The 20,750-nt window shown below is 43.1% G+C and overlaps 14 non-coding genes across 14 annotated transcripts; all 14 read right to left on the reverse strand.

Moving 5' to 3' along the window:
* Positions 1-294: 294 nt before the first annotated feature.
* Positions 295-485, reverse strand: LOC144992723 (U2 spliceosomal RNA). The gene has a single exon (XR_013656792.1). It is a non-coding gene; the product is annotated as a U2 spliceosomal RNA (small nuclear RNA).
* A 682-nt stretch (positions 486-1,167) lies between these two features.
* On the reverse strand, positions 1,168-1,358 carry LOC144992862 (U2 spliceosomal RNA). Its single transcript, XR_013656923.1, has one exon. It is a non-coding gene; the product is annotated as a U2 spliceosomal RNA (small nuclear RNA).
* Positions 1,359-2,040: 682 nt separating this feature from the next.
* LOC144992749 (U2 spliceosomal RNA) lies at positions 2,041-2,231 on the reverse strand. The gene has a single exon (XR_013656817.1). It is a non-coding gene; the product is annotated as a U2 spliceosomal RNA (small nuclear RNA).
* A 682-nt stretch (positions 2,232-2,913) lies between these two features.
* LOC144992831 (U2 spliceosomal RNA) lies at positions 2,914-3,103 on the reverse strand. The gene has a single exon (XR_013656894.1). It is a non-coding gene; the product is annotated as a U2 spliceosomal RNA (small nuclear RNA).
* A 682-nt stretch (positions 3,104-3,785) lies between these two features.
* On the reverse strand, positions 3,786-3,975 carry LOC144992906 (U2 spliceosomal RNA). The gene has a single exon (XR_013656953.1). It is a non-coding gene; the product is annotated as a U2 spliceosomal RNA (small nuclear RNA).
* A 5,071-nt stretch (positions 3,976-9,046) lies between these two features.
* LOC144992949 (U2 spliceosomal RNA) lies at positions 9,047-9,239 on the reverse strand. The gene has a single exon (XR_013656980.1). It is a non-coding gene; the product is annotated as a U2 spliceosomal RNA (small nuclear RNA).
* A 682-nt stretch (positions 9,240-9,921) lies between these two features.
* On the reverse strand, positions 9,922-10,112 carry LOC144992725 (U2 spliceosomal RNA). Its single transcript, XR_013656793.1, has one exon. It is a non-coding gene; the product is annotated as a U2 spliceosomal RNA (small nuclear RNA).
* Positions 10,113-10,794: 682 nt separating this feature from the next.
* LOC144992646 (U2 spliceosomal RNA) lies at positions 10,795-10,985 on the reverse strand. The gene has a single exon (XR_013656715.1). It is a non-coding gene; the product is annotated as a U2 spliceosomal RNA (small nuclear RNA).
* A 682-nt stretch (positions 10,986-11,667) lies between these two features.
* Positions 11,668-11,858, reverse strand: LOC144992866 (U2 spliceosomal RNA). The gene has a single exon (XR_013656927.1). It is a non-coding gene; the product is annotated as a U2 spliceosomal RNA (small nuclear RNA).
* Positions 11,859-12,540: 682 nt separating this feature from the next.
* On the reverse strand, positions 12,541-12,731 carry LOC144992794 (U2 spliceosomal RNA). Its single transcript, XR_013656858.1, has one exon. It is a non-coding gene; the product is annotated as a U2 spliceosomal RNA (small nuclear RNA).
* Positions 12,732-13,413: 682 nt separating this feature from the next.
* On the reverse strand, positions 13,414-13,604 carry LOC144992647 (U2 spliceosomal RNA). The gene has a single exon (XR_013656716.1). It is a non-coding gene; the product is annotated as a U2 spliceosomal RNA (small nuclear RNA).
* Positions 13,605-14,286: 682 nt separating this feature from the next.
* LOC144992787 (U2 spliceosomal RNA) lies at positions 14,287-14,477 on the reverse strand. The gene has a single exon (XR_013656852.1). It is a non-coding gene; the product is annotated as a U2 spliceosomal RNA (small nuclear RNA).
* A 682-nt stretch (positions 14,478-15,159) lies between these two features.
* On the reverse strand, positions 15,160-15,343 carry LOC144992910 (U2 spliceosomal RNA). Its single transcript, XR_013656957.1, has one exon. It is a non-coding gene; the product is annotated as a U2 spliceosomal RNA (small nuclear RNA).
* Positions 15,344-20,414: 5,071 nt separating this feature from the next.
* On the reverse strand, positions 20,415-20,607 carry LOC144992946 (U2 spliceosomal RNA). The gene has a single exon (XR_013656978.1). It is a non-coding gene; the product is annotated as a U2 spliceosomal RNA (small nuclear RNA).
* Between the last annotated feature and the right edge of the window lie 143 nt (positions 20,608-20,750).

Raw genomic sequence — 20,750 nt, forward strand, 5'->3', positions numbered from 1 at the left:
GAACAACATCATTGAATGAACACAGCCCCTCCACTACATCAAAAGTTGCATGCTGACGCTGATGCAAAACCTTTAACTTGATGACTTTGAGGACCATGCCCCCTCCACTGCATCAAACGTTTGGCCGTGGATGATGTCATCCATGCCCTGCTGCAACAGCAGACTCCTTGAGAGTGCTGTGACTTGCAAACAGTGTTACAGTCTGGCAGAATTTAATTTCACCTAAACAGTCGTTTTAACATTAATCAAACACTACCAGCTGGACTAAAAACTTTTTCTTTGTACCAATTTAAAGATGTGGGCACTGTTCCCAGAAACACTGCAATACTGGGTCAACGCATGGAGTGAATAGAGCAAGCTCCACCTTCACATCCGTTCTTCAAAAATCGGCTTAATACGTTGTCCTCCACTGGAGGACATATCAGATATTAAACTGATAAGAACAGATACTACACTTGATCTTAGCCAAAAGGCCGAGAAGCGATAACTAACCACTTCACTGCCAATGAGAGCAACTCTTGCAGCAGGACACTGGACTCATGGACGCCTGTTAATAGGTGGGACTTGGTGACCCACCTCAAATCCCAGCTCCCCACAAAAGCTTCACATGTCCTGATGTGAATGAAAAAAGCAGCCAGTCAGTAGGAAACACTGTCTTGTATACACACCTATGTCGGTTCTAGAATGTAGGTCGTATGAATTCACAAATATCCATATTTGGATCATTTTTCACGTATACATTTAGAGACACAAATTAACCGTAGACACACAAACAGTTGAAGAAAACTTGGCTCATAGGCTTTATGCTGACTGCATTCAAGTGGATTGAATTTAGCCTTCTAGGGTGTTTTGTGTCACTGATGTGGTACCTTTGAACAACAGCATTGAATGAACACAGCCCCTCCACTACATCAAAAGTTGCATGCTGACGCTGATACAAAACCTTTAACTTGATGACTTTGAGGACCATGCCCCCTCCACTGCATCAAACGTTTGGCCGTGGATGATGTCATCCATGCCCTGCTGCAACAGCAGACTCCTTGAGAGTGCTGTTACTTGCAAACAGTGTTACAGTCTGGCAGAATTTAATTTCACCTAAACAGTCGTTTTAACATTAATCAAGCACTACCAGCTGGACTGAAAACTTTTTCTTTGTACCAATTTAAAGATGTGGGCACTGTTCCCAGAAACACTGCAATACTGGGTCAATGGATGGAGTGAATAGAGTAAGCTCCACCTTCACATCCGTACTTCAAAATTCGGCTTAATACGTTGTCCTCCACTGGAGGACATATCAGATATTAAACTGATAAGAACAGATACTACACTTGATCTTAGCCAAAAGGCCGAGAAGCGATAACTAACCACTTCACTGCCAATGAAAGCAACTCTTGCAGCAGGACACTGGACTCATGGACGCCTGTTAATAGGTGGGACTTGGTGACCCACCTCAAATCCCAGCTCCCCACAAAAGCTTCACATGTCCTGATGTGAATGAAAAAAGCAGCCAGTCAGTAGGAAACACTGTCTTGTATACACACCTATGTCGGTTCTAGAATGTAGGTCGTATGAATTCACAAATATCCATATTTGAATCATTTTTCACGTATACATTTAGAGACACAAATTAACTGTAGACACACAAACAGTTGAAGAAAACTTGACTCATAGGCTTTATGCTGACTGCATTCAAGTGGATTGAATTTAGCCTTCTAGGGTGTTTTGTGTCACTGATGTGGTACCTTTGAACAACAGCATTGAATGAACACAGCCCCTCCACTACATCAAAAGTTGCATGCTGACGCTGATGCAAAACCTTTAACTTGATGACTTTGAGGACCATGCCCCCTCCACTGCATCAAACGTTTGGCCGTGGATGATGTCATCCATGCCCTGCTGCAACAGCAGACTCCTTGAGAGTGCTGTGACTTGCAAACAGTGTTACAGTCTGGCAGAATTTAATTTCACCTAAACAGTCGTTTTAACATTAATCAAGCACTACCAGCTGGACTAAAAACTTTTTCTTTGTACCAATTTAAAGATGTGGGCACTGTTCCCAGAAACACTGCAATACTGGGTCAACGCATGGAGTGAATAGAGCAAGCTCCACCTTCACATCCGTTCTTCAAAAATCGGCTTAATACGTTGTCCTCCACTGGAGGACATATCAGATATTAAACTGATAAGAACAGATACTACACTTGATCTTAGCCAAAAGGCAGAGAAGCGATAACTAACCACTTCACTGCCAATGAGAGCAACTCTTGCAGCAGGACACTGGACTCATGGACGCCTGTTAATAGGTGGGACTTGGTGACCCACCTCAAATCCCAGCTCCCCACAAAAGCTTCACATGTCCTGATGTGAATGAAAAAAGCAGCCAGTCAGTAGGAAACACTGTCTTGTATACACACCTATGTCGGTTCCAGAATGTAGGTCGTATGAATTCACAAATATCCATATTTGGATCATTTTTCACGTATACATTTAGAGACACAAATTAACCGTAGACACACAAACAGTTGAAGAAAACTTGACTCATAGGCTTTATGCTGACTGCATTCAAGTGGATTGAATTTAGCCTTCTAGGGTGTTTTGTGTCACTGATGTGGTACCTTTGAACAACAGCATTGAATGAACACAGCCCCTCCACTACATCAAAAGTTGCATGCTGACGCTGATGCAAAACCTTTAACTTGATGACTTTGAGGACCATGCCCCCTCCACTGCATCAAACGTTTGGCCGTGGATGATGTCATCCATGCCCTGCTGCAACAGCAGACTCCTTGAGAGTGCTGTGACTTGCAAACAGTGTTACAGTCTGGCAGAATTTAATTTCACCTAAACAGTCGTTTTAACATTAATCAAGCACTACCAGCTGGACTAAAAACTTTTTCTTTGTACCAATTTAAAGATGTGGGCACTGTTCCCAGAAACACTGCAATACGGGTCAATGCATGGAGTGAATAGAGCAAGCTCCACCTTCACGTCCGTTCTTCAAAAATCAGCTTAATACGTTGTCCTCCACTGGAGGACATATCAGATATTAAACTGATAAGAACAGATACTACACTTGATCTTAGCCAAAAGGCCGAGAAGCGATAACTAACCACTTCACTGCCAATGAGAGCAACTCTTGCAGCAGGACACTGGACTCATGGACGCCTGTTAATAGGTGGGACTTGGTGACCCACCTCAAATCCCAGCTCCCCACAAAAGCTTCACATGTCCTGATGTGAATGAAAAAAGTAGCCAGTCAGTAGGAAACACTGTCTTGTATACACACCTATGTCGGTTCTAGAATGTAGGTCGTATGAATTCACAAATATCCATATTTGGATCATTTTTCACGTATACATTTAGAGACACAAATTAACCGTAGACACACAAACAGTTGAAGAAAACTTGACTCATAGGCTTTATGCTGACTGCATTCAAGTGGATTGAATTTAGCCTTCTAGGGTGTTCTGTGTCACTGATGTGGTACCTTTGAACAACAGCATTGAATGAACACAGCCCCTCCACTACATCAAAAGTTGCATGCTGACGCTGATGCAAAACCTTTAACTTGATGACTTTGAGGACCATGCCCCCTCCACTGCATCAAACGTTTGGCCGTGGATGATGTCATCCATGCCCTGCTGCAACAGCAGACTCCTTGAGAGTGCTGTTACTTGCAAACAGTGTTACAGTCTGGCAGAATTTAATTTCACCTAAACAGTCGTTTTAACATTAATCAAGCACTACCAGCTGGACTGAAAACTTTTTCTTTGTACCAATTTAAAGATGTGGGCACTGTTCCCAGAAACACTGCAATACTGGGTCAATGCATGGAGTGAATAGAGCAAGCTCCACCTTCACATCCGTTCTTCAAAAATCGGCTTAATACGTTGTCCTCCACTGGAGGACATATCAGATATTAAACTGATAAGAACAGATTTTTTTTTTTTTTTTTTTTTTTTTTTAAAAGTTTATTTAGTTATTCAGGTACAACTGCAATGGTCAGAATGTTTCTATTGCCATTAGGCAAGTTTTTCCTGAGTCTTGGAGTGAGGCACCGGTGATCCTCCAGTCATCTTCTTTTCAGCATTTTCTGGATCTTTTCAGTGTGGCGCTCAGAGGAGGTCCTCCCCTTTGTGCTCCTTTCCAGCTGCCTTTTCCGGAGAGTCAGACCGTCGCTGCTTTGACCTTTATCCTGTGGGACTCCAGCTCCTCCCATCCGAATGGGCGACAAGGCGATTCTTCTTTGTGGATGTGTTCATGGCCTGCCGCCTGCAGTCATGGCAAGGTGTACCGTTGCTGCGGCCAATCGTATCACACCCACGGGGGGGATCTGCCTGTGCTTTCTCACCAGCAAATTCCTGGAAGTCCACATGGCGTCTTTTATGGCGGCTAGGGAGAGCCATTGTAATGTAGTGCATTCAGCCTTCTGATCTGAGCATTGCCTCCTCCCATAGAGCACTAGTTGTGCTGTAAGATCTTCCTTTGCTGGCAAGTACGGGAAGCCGGAGGAGCTAGCTGTCGCCCACTGGTCTACAGCAGCACTGCACTCCCAGAACAGGTGCCTCACCGTCTCTGGCGCGCCACAACCTGGACGGGGGCAAAGAGGAATTCTGGACATGCCCCGGGAGTGCATAACAGTCCTGACCGGGAGAACCTCATGAGCCACCATCCACGACAGATCTTTCAGCCGGTTGGGAAGAAGAGGATGGTTCACCAGGTACCAGACTCTCTTTGACTCCTCTTCTCCAAATCCCCTTACTCGACACACAGGTCTTTGCTCCTGTATGGAAGAAATAAGCAGTCTGTGATTTGTCAGTGCATCCCTGTTTGATCCTTCCAAGTTGAATTTCTGAAGAAAGATTTGTATTTCTTTGTAGTTTTTGTTTAGCGTGAAAGACATTGGAATTCTCAGATCAATGTTTCCTAGACCTAACTTTTTAACATAGACTCCCATCCAAAATCTAACCAATGCAGCTGTCTTTACGCTTTTAGATTTGCCCACAATATGCTTGGTGTGCAAGCTGATATAGTGCGCTCCGAGAAAAGGGTACAGGTCCGGTACACCCTTACCCCCTTTTTCTTTTGGGCTTTTCATTATTTCTCTTTTTAGTCTTTCCCATTTGGAGTTCCACAAAAAATAGAACATTTCTCGTTCTAAGGTTCTCCTGACTCTTAGTGGTGGCATAAATACTGAGCTGATTAACAGAAATAAAGGGAGGATTACTGCTTTCAAGACCAGAACCTTCCCCTCCATTGTTAGCTTTCTTGTTGACCAAAAGCCTAGTCTTTGTCGCACTTTTGAAACTACCTCTGGCCAGTTATTTCCTCCCTCGCCTTCTTTGTCAAACCATACTCCCAAGATTTTCTGGTTATTTGAGGTCACCTGCAGAGAAAGACTCTCCGTTTCAGTATGTGTCCATGGTCCATAAAATTGGATTTTGGTCTTGTGTCTGTTCAATTTTGCTCCAGAAGCTTGACCATACCACTCGGTCAGTTCCAGTGCCCTGGTTATCGACCGGCTGTCTGCACATATAATATTGATGTCATCCATATATAAAAGGCACTTCACATCGAGGCCGCCAGTACCTGGTATGTGAAGACCTTGAATGTATCCGTCTGTCCTTAATATCTGTGCCAAGGGTTCTATGCAGAGAATATATAGTAACGCTGACAAAGGGCAACCTTGTCGCACACCAGAGTTAATGTTAACTTTCTTTGTTAAAAGACCATTCACAGCTACTTTGCTGGAGATGTTTTTGTAGAGCAATTTTATCCATCTGACAAAACGTTCCGGGAGGCCAAGTCTTGCCAACAACGCAAACAGGTACTGATGGGATACGCGATCAAAAGCTTTTTCAAAGTCCAAATTCATTATTGCCAAGCGGTTTGACCTGTCTTTAGAGAGGCTGATCAAGTCTCTTATGAGAATGAGATGGTCCGTGATTTTGCGTCCAGGTATGGCACAAACCTGATCCTGATGAACCAGGTCCTCTAGGCAAGATGTTAGTCTTGTGGCAAGGAGTTTGCTGAAAAGTTTACAATCCACATTAAGTAAGGAAATGGGTCTCCAATTCTTTAAGTCTGTCTTTTCTTTGGTTTTGTAGATTAATGTTACTATGCCGGTCCTAAAACTGTCAGGTAATTGGTCCAGGTTTTCAAATTCTGTGAACAATGTTAACATATCTGGTGCTAATAAGTCCCAAAAGGTCAAGTAGAACTCCACAGGGAGCCCATCCATCCCTGGTGATTTTCCTTTCTCAAAGGAAGTCAGACACTTGGTCAATTCTGTCACTGTTAAATCCTGGACTAACTTCTCAAAATTTGTGTTTAGACTATGGGTGTGCTCCACTTTAGTCAGAATGTCATGTAAGGCTTCTTCATTTAGCAATTTAGTGCTATATAGTTCTCTGTAATAGTCTTCAAGGGTCGTGAGTAATTCTTCTGTGGTTTGGGTTAGGGAGCCATCTCCTTTCTGGAGAGTTACCATGGTGTCAGTTTTACTGATGACTTTCTTAAAGAAAAAACGTGTACACTTTTCCCCCTCTTCTATCTCTCGTTCTCTGCTTCTAATAATGGCTCCTTTACTAACTTTCTCTGTTAATTCCATCATTTCTTTTTTTACGTCTTTAATTTCTTCATTAAAATCCATCCCTTGTTTATTTAAATTGTAGTACCTTTGTAAGCGCCTCTGGAGGTCAGTCGTGCGTCTTTTATCTTTTGCTTTTCCCTTTCTGCCTGCTGTTTTAAAGAAGCTCTGAGTTCTTTTTTTAACCATCTCCCACCAGGGAGCTCTAAAAGTATACAGGTCCTGTAGTGTTTGCCATCCCCTGTATAGTTCTTTGTATTCTTCCACAAGATCTTCCTGCTCTAAAAGTGAGCAGTTTAGTTTCCAGAGACCTTTCCCTGGTGTTACACTCAGATTTAACTCAGCTGTGCACGTCAACATGTGGTGGTCTGAAAAAAAGACTGGGGTAAGTGTGGCATTTATGGGGAGACAATCTCTGGTAAACACATAATCTATACGTGATGCTACAGAGTTGTCCCCACTGAACCAAGTGAACCCACCATCAAGCGGATGCAAAGTTTTGTAACAGTCAGTCAGCCTAAAGTCCTGAACCATACGCCGTAGTAAGTGAGATGTTTTATCCAATTTATAAAATGTCCCAGTTTTATTTCGGTCTGTCCTGCTTAGTATGCAGTTAAAGTCCCCTACCATTATAAACGGGGCTCTGCCTAACATAAAACTTTGCACATCTTCTAAAAGTTTGTATCTTGCATTCTTATCATTGTAACCATAAAGGTTCAAAACGTTCAAGTCTCTGCCCATAAATGATAAGCGTGCTAACAGGGCTCTGCCATCTCGTATAACAGTGAAACCTTTAACCGATATATAAGGGTTTTTAATCAAGATAGCCACACCGTCATTTTTGTTTTCATTTGACCCACTCCATAGCGATCTATTTGGCCACAGATCTTCCCACGTTTTATAACTACTGCAGTACGGGATGCCGCACTCTTGTAGACAAATTACATCGGACTTCACACTTTGCAGGTATGTCAGGATGCCATTGGCTCTGACTTGAGATTTTATACTTCTTACATTTATTGTCACTAGAGTAATTGTCATAAGTATGAAAAAGAAAGTTAAGGCAGGTATTGTCATGTAAGGGAGGGAGACCAGGTTAGTAATAGTCAGTTTATGTCCCATCTGTTGGGAGGAAATCTCTGTCAATGTCTTGGGCCGTCAGGACTAACGGGTTGGGTTTCTTTGAATTTTCAACTGCTGATGTATTTTCCTGATGAAAGTCAGCTTCAAGTGAGTTTAAGGGGGTCGACTGTAGATTAAAAGCCAAAAAGGAAATTTCATTGGGGGAGTCTGGTGGGAGGAACACACGTGATTCTTCACTGAAGGATTCCTTCGTAGGATCCTCAGTTCTGCCCTTCTTTTCTACTGCCAGCAGAGAGTCTGATGGCGAGACCGGAGCTGGTCTTTTAGGTTGTCCATCGTGAAGAATCCTGTGGTCATTTTTCATAGTCATGTCTTTTCTTACATTTTGTTCGATTTTACCATTGTCTTTCTCTAGTTCACTGATTGGGAGGATTTGGAGTGGCTCTTCCTCTTTGTCAGTTATCATTTGCGCAATCTCCTGCAGGTGTGCTGCATCAGGAGGTGTCTCATTAGTGAGACCTACCACAGGTGTGTCAGGTTTGCTCTTCCCAGTTTTAAGTTTATTTGCAAATGACTTAGGACAGTTTCTAAAGAGATGGTTTGTTTCACCACAGAGGTTACATTGACGGCCATTTGGGCACTCCTCATACACATGACCAGTGTGTCTACATTTACCACAGAAAGGTTTTGAACAATCTTCCACCAGATGGCCATGCTCTCCACACCTTCTGCAAAGTTTAGGTTGTCCTTGGTAGTAAACATAACCTCTATTCTCCCCCAGCACTATCAGGGATGGGAGATGTTTTAGACCCTGGAAACCTTGTGGGTCTTGTCTTAGATTGACAGGCACTCGCCAGGCACAGTTCCAAATACCGTCTACATCCCTAACCTTAACAGCTTGACCTTTTACAGAACAGTATCTGCCCAACCACACACAAATGTCTTCTGCATTAACAGTTTCATTAAACATTTTGACAATGACGGTTTTCATTGAATTGTCTGTAAGCTTTTCTACTGTGAAAAGTGCAAAATGGGATTTCATGTTTTCAAAACGAGTCCAGAATTCGCTGAGAGTAGAGCTAGTTCGAAAGCTTACATCAAAACCTTTGTTCAATGGTAAGGTCAAGATACAGTTCAGGTCTTCAGGTTTGAAACCTAGGGTTTTCTGGACCAAGTTCCTTGAAAAATCAAGCCTGGACATGTAAGTTACCTTACCTTCAATTTCCTGAAAGGTAAACCGGACGCTGTGGTGCCTCCGCATGCCTGCAGAAGCTGCTGACATTTTGGAGGCACCACAGGCGGGTGAGCTTGGCAGGAGTAATTACCTTAACTTGGATTGCTCCAGGACACCTGAACAGAAAAAGGACATTGACAGTTCAGTAGGAAAAGTAAACGTTCAATTGCGCAGCACCAATATCTCCAGTAGTTTGTACGATGGCAAGTCACAACAGACGAGCATCAACAACCGTCGGAGTGATCACAGTCTCTGTCGTTTGGCAAGATGCAAGGACAGCTCTGATAAGAACAGATACTACACTTGATCTTAGCCAAAAGGCCGAGAAGCGATAAGTAACCACTTCACTGCCAATGAGAGCAACTCTTGCAGCAGGACACTGGACTCATGGACGCCTGTTAATAGGTGGGACTTGGTGACCCACCTCAAATCCCAGCTCCCCACAAAAGCTTCACATGTCCTGATGTGAATGAAAAAAGCAGCCAGTCAGTAGGAAACACTGTCTTGTATACACACCTATGTCGGTTCTAGAATGTAGGTCGTATGAATTCACAAATATCCATATTTGGATCATTTTTCACGTATACATTTAGAGACACAAATTAACCGTAGACACACAAACAGTTGAAGAAAACTTGACTCATAGGCTTTATGCTGACTGCATTCAAGTGGATTGAATTTAGCCTTCTAGGGTGTTTTGTGTCACTGATGTGGTACCTTTGAACAACATCATTGAATGAACACAGCCCCTCCACTACATCAAAAGTTGCATGCTGACGCTGATGCAAAACCTTTAACTTGATGACTTTGAGGACCATGCCCCCTCCACTGCATCAAACGTTTGGCCGTGGATGATGTCATCCATGCCCTGCTGCAACAGCAGACTCCTTGAGAGTGCTGTGACTTGCAAACAGTGTTACAGTCTGGCAGAATTTAATTTCACCTAAACAGTCGTTTTAACATTAATCAAGCACTACCAGCTGGACTAAAAACTTTTTCTTTGTACCAATTTAAAGATGTGGGCACTGTTCCCAGAAACACTGCAATACTGGGTCAACGCATGGAGTGAATAGAGCAAGCTCCACCTTCACATCCGTTCTTCAAAAATCGGCTTAATACGTTGTCCTCCACTGGAGGACATATCAGATATTAAACTGATAAGAACAGATACTACACTTGATCTTAGCCAAAAGGCCGAGAAGCGATAACTAACCACTTCACTGCCAATGAGAGCAACTCTTGCAGCAGGACACTGGACTCATGGACGCCTGTTAATAGGTGGGACTTGGTGACCCACCTCAAATCCCAGCTCCCCACAAAAGCTTCACATGTCCTGATGTGAATGAAAAAAGCAGCCAGTCAGTAGGAAACACTGTCTTGTATACACACCTATGTCGGTTCTAGAATGTAGGTCGTATGAATTCACAAATATCCATATTTGGATCATTTTTCACGTATACATTTAGAGACACAAATTAACCGTAGACACACAAACAGTTGAAGAAAACTTGACTCATAGGCTTTATGCTGACTGCATTCAAGTGGATTGAATTTAGCCTTCTAGGGTGTTTTGTGTCACTGATGTGGTACCTTTGAACAACAGCATTGAATGAACACAGCCCCTCCACTACATCAAAAGTTGCATGCTGACGCTGATACAAAACCTTTAACTTGATGACTTTGAGGACCATGCCCCCTCCACTGCATCAAACGTTTGGCCGTGGATGATGTCATCCATGCCCTGCTGCAACAGCAGACTCCTTGAGAGTGCTGTTACTTGCAAACAGTGTTACAGTCTGGCAGAATTTAATTTCACCTAAACAGTCGTTTTAACATTAATCAAGCACTACCAGCTGGACTGAAAACTTTTTCTTTGTACCAATTTAAAGATGTGGGCACTGTTCCCAGAAACACTGCAATACTGGGTCAATGCATGGAGTGAATAGAGCAAGCTCCACCTTCACATCCGTTCTTCAAAAATCGGCTTAATACGTTGTCCTCCACTGGAGGACATATCAGATATTAAACTGATAAGAACAGATACTACACTTGATCTTAGCCAAAAGGCCGAGAAGCGATAACTAACCACTTCACTGCCAATGAGAGCAACTCTTGCAGCAGGACACTGGACTCATGGACGCCTGTTAATAGGTGGGACTTGGTGACCCACCTCAAATCCCAGCTCCCCACAAAAGCTTCACATGTCATCATGTGAATGAAAAAAGCAGCCAGTCAGTAGGAAACACTGTCTTGTATACACACCTATGTCGGTTCTAGAATGTAGGTCGTATGAATTCACAAATATCCATATTTGGATCATTTTTCACGTATACATTTAGAGACACAAATTAACCGTAGACACACAAACAGTTGAAGAAAACTTGACTCATAGGCTTTATGCTGACTGCATTCAAGTGGATTGAATTTAGCCTTCTAGGGTGTTTTGTGTCACTGATGTGGTACCTTTGAACAACAGCATTGAATGAACACAGCCCCTCCACTACTTCAAAAGTTGCATGCTGACGCTGATGCAAAACCTTTAACTTGATGACTTTGAGGACCATGCCCCCTCCACTGCATCAAACGTTTGGCCGTGGATGATGTCATCCATGCCCTGCTGCAACAGCAGACTCCTTGAGAGTGCTGTGACTTGCAAACAGTGTTACAGTCTGGCAGAATTTAATTTCACCTAAACAGTCGTTTTAACATTAATCAAGCACTACCAGCTGGACTATAGACTTTTTCTTTGTACCAATTTAAAGATGTGGGCACTGTTCCCAGAAACACTGCAATACTGGGTCAATGGATGGAGTGAATAGAGTAAGCTCCACCTTCACATCCGTTCTTCAAAATTCGGCCTAATACGTTGTCCTCCACTGGAGGACATATCAGATATTAAACTGATAAGAACAGATACTACACTTGATCTTAGCCAAAAGGCCGAGAAGCGATAACTAATCACTTCACTGCCAATGAAAGCAACTCTTGCAGCAGGACACTGGACTCATGGACGCCTGTTAATAGGTGGGACTTGGTGACCCACCTCAAATCCCAGCTCCCCACAAAAGCTTCACATGTCCTGATGTGAATGAAAAAAGCAGCCAGTCAGTAGGAAACACTGTCTTGTATACACACCTATGTCGGTTCTAGAATGTAGGTCGTATGAATTCACAAATATCCATATTTGAATCATTTTTCACGTATACATTTAGAGACACAAATTAACTGTAGACACACAAACAGTTGAAGAAAACTTGACTCATAGGCTTTATGCTGACTGCATTCAAGTGGATTGAATTTAGCCTTCTAGGGTGTTTTGTGTCACTGATGTGGTACCTTTGAACAACAGCATTGAATGAACACAGCCCCTCCACTACATCAAAAGTTGCATGCTGACGCTGATGCAAAACCTTTAACTTGATGACTTTGAGGACCATGCCCCCTCCACTGCATCAAACGTTTGGCCGTGGATGATGTCATCCATGCCCTGCTGCAACAGCAGACTCCTTGAGAGTGCTGTGACTTGCAAACAGTGTTACAGTCTGGCAGAATTTAATTTCACCTAAACAGTCGTTTTAACATTAATCAAGCACTACCAGCTGGACTAAAAACTTTTTCTTTGTACCAATTTAAAGATGTGGGCACTGTTCCCAGAAACACTGCGATACTGGGTCAACGCATGGAGTGAATAGAGCAAGCTCCACCTTCACATCCGTTCTTCAAAAATCGGCTTAATACGTTGTCCTCCACTGGAGGACATATCAGATATTAAACTGATAAGAACAGATACTACACTTGATCTTAGCCAAAAGGCCGAGAAGCGATAACTAACCACTTCACTGCCAATGAGAGCAACTCTTGCAGCAGGACACTGGACTCATGGACGCCTGTTAATAGGTGGGACTTGGTGACCCACCTCAAATCCCAGCTCCCCACAAAAGCTTCACATGTCCTGATGTGAATGAAAAAAGCAGCCAGTCAGTAGGAAACACTGTCTTGTATACACACCTATGTCGGTTCTAGAATGTAGGTCGTATGAATTCACAAATATCCATATTTGGATCATTTTTCACGTATACATTTAGAGACACAAATTAACCGTAGACACACAAACAGTTGAAGAAAACTTGACTCATAGGCTTTATGCTGACTGCATTCAAGTGGATTGAATTTAGCCTTCTAGGGTGTTTTGTGTCACTGATGTGGTACCTTTGAACAACAGCATTGAATGAACACAGCCCCTCCACTACATCAAAAGTTGCATGCTGACGCTGATACAAAACCTTTAACTTGATGACTTTGAGGACCATGCCCCCTCCACTGCATCAAACGTTTGGCCGTGGATGATGTCATCCATGCCCTGCTGCAACAGCAGACTCCTTGAGAGTGCTGTTACTTGCAAACAGTGTTACAGTCTGGCAGAATTTAATTTCACCTAAACAGTCGTTTTAACATTAATCAAGCACTACCAGCTGGACTGAAAACTTTTTCTTTGTACCAATTTAAAGATGTGGGCACTGTTCCCAGAAACACTGCAATACTGGGTCAATGCATGGAGTGAATAGAGCAAGCTCCACCTTCACATCCGTTCTTCAAAAATCGGCTTAATACGTTGTCCTCCACTGGAGGACATATCAGATATTAAACTGATAAGAACAGATACTACACTTGATCTTAGCCAAAAGGCCGAGAAGCGATAACTAACCACTTCACTGCCAATGAGAGCAACTCTTGCAGCAGGACACTGGACTCATGGACGCCTGTTAATAGGTGGGACTTGGTGACCCACCTCAAATCCCAGCTCCCCACAAAAGCTTCACATGTCCTGATGTGAATGAAAAAAGCAGCCAGTCAGTAGGAAACACTGTCTTGTATATACACCTATGTCGGTTCTAGAATGTAGGTCGTATGAATTCACAAATATCCATATTTGGATCATTTTTCACGTATACATTTAGAGACACAAATTAACCGTAGACACACAAACAGTTGAAGAAAACTTGACTCATAGGCTTTATGCTGACTGCATTCAAGTGGATTGAATTTAGCCTTCTAGGGTGTTTTGTGTCACTGATGTGGTACCTTTGAACAACATCATTGAATGAACACAGCCCCTCCACTACATCAAAAGTTGCATGCTGACGCTGATGCAAAACCTTTAACTTGATGACTTTGAGGACCATGCCCCCTCCACTGCATCAAACGTTTGGCCGTGGATGATGTCATCCATGCCCTGCTGCAACAGCAGACTCCTTGAGAGTGCTGTGACTTGCAAACAGTGTTACAGTCTGGCAGAATTTAATTTCACCTAAACAGTCGTTTTAACATTAATCAAGCACTACCAGCTGGACTAAAAACTTTTTCTTTGTACCAATTTAAAGATGTGGGCACTGTTCCCAGAAACACTGCAATACTGGGTCAACGCATGAAGTGAATAGAGCAAGCTCCACCTTCACATCCGTTCTTCAAAAATCGGCCTAATACGTTGTCCTCCACTGGAGGACATATCAGATATTAAACTGATAAGAACAGATACTACACTTGATCTTAGCCAAAAGGCCGAGAAGCGATAACTAACCACTTCACTGCCAATGAGAGCAACTCTTGCAGCAGGACACTGGACTCATGGACGCCTGTTAATAGGTGGGACTTGGTGACCCACCTCAAATCCCAGCTCCCCACAAAAGCTTCACATGTCCTGATGTGAATGAAAAAAGCAGCCAGTCAGTAGGAAACACTGTCTTGTATACACACCTATGTCGGTTCTAGAATGTAGGTCGTATGAATTCACAAATATCCATATTTGGATCATTTTTCACGTATACATTTAGAGACACAAATTAACCGTAGACACACAAACAGTTGAAGAAAACTTGACTCATAGGCTTTATGCTGACTGCATTCAAGTGGATTGAATTTAGCCTTCTAGGGTGTTTTGTGTCACTGATGTGGTACCTTTGAACAACATCATTGAATGAACACAGCCCCTCCACTACATCAAAAGTTGCATGCTGACGCTGATGCAAAACCTTTAACTTGATGACTTTGAGGACCATGCCCCCTCCACTGCATCAAACGTTTGGCCGTGGATGATGTCATCCATGCCCTGCTGCAACAGCAGACTCCTTGAGAGTGCTGTGACTTGCAAACAGTGTTACAGTCTGGCAGAATTTAATTTCACCTAAACAGTCGTTTTAACATTAATCAAGCACTACCAGCTGGACTAAAAACTTTTTCTTTGTACCAATTTAAAGATGTGGGCACTGTTCCCAGAAACACTGCAATACTGGGTCAACGCATGGAGTGAATAGAGCAAGCTCCACCTTCACATCGGTTCTTCAAAAATCGGCTTAATACGTTGTCCTCCACTGGAGGACATATCAGATATTAAACTGATAAGAACAGATTTTTTTTTTTTTTTTTTTTTAAAAATTTATTTAGTTATTCAGGTACAACTGCAATGGTCAGAATGTTTCTATTGCCATTAGGCAAGTTTTTCCTGAGTCTTGGAGTGAGGCACCGGTGATCCTCCAGTCATCTTCTTTTCAGCATTTTCTGGATCTTTTCAGTGTGGCGCTCAGAGGAGGTCCTCCCCTTTGTGCTCCTTTCCAGCTGCCTTTTCCGGAGAGTCAGACCGTCGCTGCTTTGACCTTTATCCTGTGGGACTCCAGCTCCTCCCATCCGAATGGGCGACAAGGCGATTCTTCTTTGTGGATGTGTTCATGGCCTGCCGCCTGCCGTCATGGCAAGGTGTACCGTTGCTGCGGCCAATCGTATCACACCCACGGGGGGGATCTGCCTGTGCTTTCTCACCAGCAAATTCCTGGAAGTCCACATGGCGTCTTTTATGGCGGCTAGGGAGAGCCATTGAAATGTAGTGCATTCAGCCTTCTGATCTGAGCATTGCCTCCTCCCATAGAGCACTAGTTGTGCTGTAAGATCTTCCTTTGCTGGCAAGTACGGGAAGCCGGAGGAGCCAGCTGTCGCCCACTGGTCTACAGCAGCACTGCACTCCCAGAACAGGTGCCTCACCGTCTCTGGCGCGCCACAACCTGGACGGGGGCAAAGAGGAATTCTGGACATGCCCCGGGAGTGCATAACAGTCCTGACCGGGAGAACCTCATGAGCCACCATCCACGACAGATCTTTCAGCCGGTTGGGAAGAAGAGGATGGTTCACCAGGTACCAGACTCTCTTTGACTCCTCTTCTCCAAATCCCCTTACTCGACACACAGGTCTTTGCTCCTGTATGGAAGAAATAAGCAGTCTGTGATTTGTCAGTGCATCCCTGTTTGATCCTTCCAAGTTGAATTTCTGAAGAAAGATTTGTATTTCTTTGTAGTTTTTGTTTAGCGTGAAAGACATTGGAATTCTCAGATCAATGTTTCCTAGACCTAACTTTTTAACATAGACTCCCATCCAAAATCTAACCAATGCAGCTGTCTTTACGCTTTTAGATTTGCCCACAATATGCTTGGTGTGCAAGCTGATATAGTGCGCTCCGAGAAAAGGGTACAGGTCCGGTACACCCTTACCCCCTTTTTCTTTTGGGCTTTTCATTATTTCTCTTTTTAGTCTTTCCCATTTGGAGTTCCACAAAAAATAGAACATTTCTCGTTCTAAGGTTCTCCTGACTCTTAGTGGTGGCATAAATACTGAGCTGATTAACAGAAATAAAGGGAGGATTACTGCTTTCAAGACCAGAACCTTCCCCTCCATTGTTAGCTTTCTTGTTGACCAAAAGCCTAGTCTTTGTCGCACTTTTGAAACTACCTCTGGCCAGTTATTTCCTCCCTCGCCTTCTTTGTCAAACCATACTCCCAAGATTTTCTGGTTATTTGAGGTCACCTGCAGAGAAAGACTCTCCGTTTCAGTATGTGTCCATGGTCCATAAAATTGGATTTTGGTCTTGTGTCTGTTCAATTTTGCTCCAGAAGCTTGACCATACCACTCGGTCAGTTCCAGTGCCCTGGTTATCGACCGGCTGTCTGCACATATAATATTGATGTCATCCATATATAAAAGGCACTTCACATCGAGGCCGCCAGTACCTGGTATGTGAAGACCTTGAATGTATCCGTCTGTCCTTAATATCTGTGCCAAGGGTTCTATGCAGAGAATATATAGTAACGCTGACAAAGGGCAACCTTGTCGCACACCAGAGTTAATGTTAACTTTCTTTGTTAAAAGACCATTCACAGCTACTTTGCTGGAGATGTTTTTGTAGAGCAATTTTATCCATCTGACAAAACGTTCCGGGAGGCCAAGTCTTGCCAACAACGCAAACAGGTACTGATGGGATACGCGATCAAAAGCTTTTTCAAAGTCCAAATTCATTATTGCCAAGCGGTTTGACCTGTCTTTAGAGAGGCTGATCAAGTCTCTTATGAGAATGAGATGGTCCGTGATTTTGCGTCCAGGTATGGCACAAACCTGATCCTGATGAACCAGGTCCTCTAGGCAAGATGTTAGTCTTGTGGCAAGGAGTTTGCTGAAAAGTTTACAATCCACATTAAGTAAGGAAATGGGTCTCCAATTCTTTAAGTCTGTCTTTTCTTTGGTTTTGTAGATTAATGTTACTATGCCGGTCCTAAAACTGTCAGGTAATTGGTCCAGGTTTTCAAATTCTGTGAACAATGTTAACATATCTGGTGCTAATAAGTCCCAAAAGGTCAAGTAGAACTCCACAGGGAGCCCATCCATCCCTGGTGATTTTCCTTTCTCAAAGGAAGTCAGACACTTGGTCAATTCTGTCACTGTTAAATCCTGGACTAACTTCTCAAAATTTGTGTTTAGACTATGGGTGTGCTCCACTTTAGTCAGAATGTCATGTAAGGCTTCTTCATTTAGCAATTTAGTGCTATATAGTTCTCTGTAATAGTCTTCAAGGGTCGTGAGTAATTCTTCTGTGGTTTGGGTTAGGGAGCCATCTCCTTTCTGGAGAGTTACCATGGTGTCAGTTTTACTGATGACTTTCTTAAAGAAAAAACGTGTACACTTTTCCCCCTCTTCTATCTCTCGTTCTCTGCTTCTAATAATGGCTCCTTTACTAACTTTCTCTGTTAATTCCATCATTTCTTTTTTTACGTCTTTAATTTCTTCATTAAAATCCATCCCTTGTTTATTTAAATTGTAGTACCTTTGTAAGCGCCTCTGGAGGTCAGTCGTGCGTCTTTTATCTTTTGCTTTTCCCTTTCTGCCTGCTGTTTTAAAGAAGCTCTGAGTTCTTTTTTTAACCATCTCCCACCAGGGAGCTCTAAAAGTATACAGGTCCTGTAGTGTTTGCCATCCCCTGTATAGTTCTTTGTATTCTTCCACAAGATCTTCCTGCTCTAAAAGTGAGCAGTTTAGTTTCCAGAGACCTTTCCCTGGTGTTACACTCAGATTTAACTCAGCTGTGCACGTCAACATGTGGTGGTCTGAAAAAAAGACTGGGGTAAGTGTGGCATTTATGGGGAGACAATCTCTGGTAAACACATAATCTATACGTGATGCTACAGAGTTGTCCCCACTGAACCAAGTGAACCCACCATCAAGCGGATGCAAAGTTTTGTAACAGTCAGTCAGCCTAAAGTCCTGAACCATACGCCGTAGTAAGTGAGATGTTTTATCCAATTTATAAAATGTCCCAGTTTTATTTCGGTCTGTCCTGCTTAGTATGCAGTTAAAGTCCCCTACCATTATAAACGGGGCTCTGCCTAACATAAAACTTTGCACATCTTCTAAAAGTTTGTATCTTGCATTCTTATCATTGTAACCATAAAGGTTCAAAACGTTCAAGTCTCTGCCCATAAATGATAAGCGTGCTAACAGGGCTCTGCCATCTCGTATAACAGTGAAACCTTTAACCGATATATAAGGGTTTTTAATCAAGATAGCCACACCGTCATTTTTGTTTTCATTTGACCCACTCCATAGCGATCTATTTGGCCACAGATCTTCCCACGTTTTATAACTACTGCAGTACGGGATGCCGCACTCTTGTAGACAAATTACATCGGACTTCACACTTTGCAGGTATGTCAGGATGCCATTGGCTCTGACTTGAGATTTTATACTTCTTACATTTATTGTCACTAGAGTAATTGTCATAAGTATGAAAAAGAAAGTTAAGGCAGGTATTGTCATGTAAGGGAGGGAGACCAGGTTAGTAATAGTCAGTTTATGTCCCATCTGTTGGGAGGAAATCTCTGTCAATGTCTTGGGCCGTCAGGACTAACGGGTTGGGTTTCTTTGAATTTTCAACTGCTGATGTATTTTCCTGATGAAAGTCAGCTTCAAGTGAGTTTAAGGGGGTCGACTGTAGATTAAAAGCCAAAAAGGAAATTTCATTGGGGGAGTCTGGTGGGAGGAACACACGTGATTCTTCACTGAAGGATTCCTTCGTAGGATCCTCAGTTCTGCCCTTCTTTTCTACTGCCAGCAGAGAGTCTGATGGCGAGACCGGAGCTGGTCTTTTAGGTTGTCCATCGTGAAGAATCCTGTGGTCATTTTTCATAGTCATGTCTTTTCTTACATTTTGTTCGATTTTACCATTGTCTTTCTCTAGTTCACTGATTGGGAGGATTTGGAGTGGCTCTTCCTCTTTGTCAGTTATCATTTGCGCAATCTCCTGCAGGTGTGCTGCATCAGGAGGTGTCTCATTAGTGAGACCTACCACAGGTGTGTCAGGTTTGCTCTTCCCAGTTTTAAGTTTATTTGCAAATGACTTAGGACAGTTTCTAAAGAGATGGTTTGTTTCACCACAGAGGTTACATTGACGGCCATTTGGGCACTCCTCATACACATGACCAGTGTGTCTACATTTACCACAGAAAGGTTTTGAACAATCTTCCACCAGATGGCCATGCTCTCCACACCTTCTGCAAAGTTTAGGTTGTCCTTGGTAGTAAACATAACCTCTATTCTCCCCCAGCACTATCAGGGATGGGAGATGTTTTAGACCCTGGAAACCTTGTGGGTCTTGTCTTAGATTGACAGGCACTCGCCAGGCACAGTTCCAAATACCGTCTACATCCCTAACCTTAACAGCTTGACCTTTTACAGAACAGTATCTGCCCAACCACACACAAATGTCTTCTGCATTAACAGTTTCATTAAACATTTTGACAATGACGGTTTTCATTGAATTGTCTGTAAGCTTTTCTACTGTGAAAAGTGCAAAATGGGATTTCATGTTTTCAAAACGAGTCCAGAATTCGCTGAGAGTAGAGCTAGTTCGAAAGCTTACATCAAAACCTTTGTTCAATGGTAAGGTCAAGATACAGTTCAGGTCTTCAGGTTTGAAACCTAGGGTTTTCTGGACCAAGTTCCTTGAAAAATCAAGCCTGGACATGTAAGTTACCTTACCTTCAATTTCCTGAAAGGTAAACCGGACGCTGTGGTGCCTCCGCATGCCTGCAGAAGCTGCTGACATTTTGGAGGCACCACAGGCGGGTGAGCTTGGCAGGAGTAATTACCTTAACTTGGATTGCTCCAGGACACCTGAACAGAAAAAGGACATTGACAGTTCAGTAGGAAAAGTAAACGTTCAATTGCGCAGCACCGATATCTCCAGTAGTTTGTACGATGGCAAGTCACAACAGACGAGCATCAACAACCGTCGGAGTGATCACAGTCTCTGTCGTTTGGCAAGATGCAAGGACAGCTCTGATAAGAACAGATACTACACTTGATCTTAGCCAAAAGGCCGAGAAGCGATAACTAACCACTTCACTGCCAATGAGAGCAACTCTTGCAGCAGGACACTGGACTCATGGACGCCTGTTAATAGGTGGGACTTGGTGACCCACCTCAAATCCCAGCTCCCCACAAAAGCTTCACATGTCCTGATGTGAATGAAAA

This window comes from Oryzias latipes, chromosome 6 (genome assembly GCF_053564925.1).
Source record: "Oryzias latipes strain Hd-rR chromosome 6, Olatipes_Hd-rR_3.1".
In the NCBI taxonomy this organism is placed as follows: domain Eukaryota; kingdom Metazoa; phylum Chordata; class Actinopteri; order Beloniformes; family Adrianichthyidae; genus Oryzias; species Oryzias latipes.